The 2,671-nt window shown below is 37.2% G+C and overlaps 1 pseudogene; it reads left to right on the top strand.

The window, feature by feature from the left end:
- The first annotated feature begins 300 nt into the window (after positions 1 to 300).
- On the top strand, positions 301 to 2,459 carry LOC116118827 (annotated as a pseudogene).
- Positions 2,460 to 2,671: the final 212 nt, after the last annotated feature.

Genomic DNA, 2,671 nt, shown 5'->3' with positions numbered 1-2,671 from the left:
TTCATGATGGAGTAGGGTTTGGGGTTGGAGAAGCAAAAAGAATCTTATCCTTGGGAAACTTCTTACACGGTCCACGGACAAAGAAAGAAAATTTTAAATCATTGATTTTAAAGCTTCTAGTGAACTTACCATCCTATCCGTCTTCAGTTAAAATTAACAGCTGTTTCTTAATGATGGGTGGGCAATTGTTTTTCTCAAAGTCTTTGGGTGGGAAAGAATTACGCCAAACCTTGGGCGGGGAATTGTCATTCTCTCTTAATTAAATGAGTCACGCCTCGTGATGGAGAGCGATAGCGCAAGATTGAAAAGAGAAAACCCTAAAAGCAGTTTATCAAATCTGTGTTGTGATTCTACGAGGGCATTTATATACAGATTCGCAATCAAATACCCAGTTCAAGCTGAAAATTTGAAACAATTCGTGAGTACTTCCTTGCTTTTCTTCTTAATTTGTATTTGATTTGGCCATGTTTCCTTTGTGCTGCAAAAGACTGCAATTTCAACTAGTCCCAAATTGGAGAAATGTGGCATACTCGTCGATCCATTTGAGTTTTGTTTTGCAGAATACATCACTTTTTTCTAAATCTTTCTCATCGGTTGAAGTTGTGGCACATGATAGAGAAAAACAACATTCATTCACAGTGTCTTATTTCATAAACTCATGTGGGTTGTCCCCAGAAATTGCTACTTCTTTATCAAAGAAAGTAGCTTTTGAAACCCCAGAAAAGCCAGATTCTGTTCTTGGCTTTCTCAGGAAAAATGGGTTTACCAATGCGCACATATCCAAACTAGTTAAAAAAAAACCGAAATTGCTTGTAGGCAGGGTTGAGGAAACTCTTTTACCTAAACTTGAGTTTTTCCATTTTGTGGGGATTTCTAGTACTGACCTTGCGAATGTACTTTCCTCAAACCCTGGTATTTTGTGCTAGAGCTTAGAGAAACAAATTATCCCTATCTATTATTTCCTGAAGAGTTTGGTGTCCAACAATGAAGAAATTGTTAATGTTTGGAAGCGAGCAACTTATTTGCATGATATGCAAAAGAAAGTTGTTCCCAATATCTCTGCCTTGAAAGGAATTGGAATGACACAATCAGGTATTTCAACTTTGGTGACCTCAAATCCTTGTGTATTGTGTGGAAGTTCTAAAAAGTTCGATAAAAGTGTCAAGAAGGTTATCGACATGGGATTCAATCCTTCAACCAGTGCATTTATTGACGCACTCGTAGCAGTTACGACCATGACTGACAATTCCTGGGAACAAAAACTGAAGGTTTACAGGAGTTGGGGTTGGTCTGAGAATGACTTCCTGTTAACTTTTAGAAGCTATCCCAGATGTATGACTCTGTCTATGGAGAATATAAATACCAAACTGGACTTTTATGTGAACAAGATGGGTTGGCGACCTTCAGCAATTGCTAGAGCACCTAGGGCTTTAGCTTATAGTTCGGAGAAGAGAATCATCCCGAGATGCAGGGTTTTATGGGTTTTGTTGTTGAACGACTTGATTAAGAAAAAATTCGGTTTGTCTTATGTGCTGAGTTCCTCTGAAAAGCGCTTCGCAGACAATTTCTTGTCCAAGTATTAGGAACAGGTTCCACATCTATTTGATATATATCAAGCGAAAGTTGATCTTTCAGAACTGGGCATTGGATTTTAGCAAAAACCTGAGACAAACCAACTGTAGCTTGTTATTTGTTGGTGTTTTTTTCTTTTTATTGTTGCTTTTTAATGTGAGTGCCTTTGGCCCTGAACTTATTCAGCTCTGAATACAGCCTAGAGCTTCTTGTATCAGTTCTCATTGTTTAATTGGACAAACTGAAATGAATGAAGTTGATGAACACACAGGAGGAAGTAATGATTAAATCATGTTATACAAATCTCAAAAATGTGGGTTCATCCATGCGATGAAGGTGTTTGTTGTAATGAGTCAATCAACTCTGGAACAGAAATTGGACGTTTTTAGGGTGTGGATGGTTTGATGAGGACATTATGTTGGTTTTCAGAAAATGGCCCAATTTTATGAATGCCTCTGAAATCAAAATAATGAATGTAATGGATTTTCTTGTGAACAAGATGGGTTGGCAGTCCACAGATATTGCCTTGTCTCCAGACGTTTTCCTAATGAGTTTGGAAAAGAGGGTAATCCGTAGGTGTTTGGTTATTAAAGTTCTGCAATCAAAGGGGTTGGTGAAAAAAAAATTTGAGCCTAAGTTCATGTGTAAAACCTGCTGAGAAGCTATTCTTGTACAGGTTTGTGAGAAAATACTTGGACCAGGTTTTTGAATTTGATTAATATCTATCAAAGGAAGGAAGGCTTTCAGGCTCTGGATATGAATATTTGTGTTTCTTCCAGCAAACTGTAGCACGTCAACTTTCCAAGCCTAAAACGATTGTATAATCTCTAATTTGTGATTAGTACCTTTCAACTTTTTAGTTTATTGAACAATGTTGAATTACTTCAGTTAGTTCTGCAGAGCAACACTGTTTTCATCGCTTTCCAATTTGCATTTGATTGTATACTTTAGTTCATATTTAGAATGTGGTAAACTTTTAAGCTAATTTGTTACATGACTAGTAGATGCAGACCTGAATCTCAACTATGTGGTTTTGATTTACTCCAGGTCCTTGGAGTTTCTAAAAAGCCCTTTCTTGCTAGCAAATTACAATGAAGCT

This window comes from Pistacia vera, unplaced genomic scaffold, assembly GCF_008641045.1.
Source record: "Pistacia vera cultivar Batoury unplaced genomic scaffold, PisVer_v2 Contig860, whole genome shotgun sequence".
In the NCBI taxonomy this organism is placed as follows: Eukaryota; Viridiplantae; Streptophyta; class Magnoliopsida; order Sapindales; family Anacardiaceae; genus Pistacia; species Pistacia vera.
The sequence above is the reverse complement of the archived record's forward strand: the minus strand, read 5'-3'. Positions and strand labels throughout refer to the sequence as shown.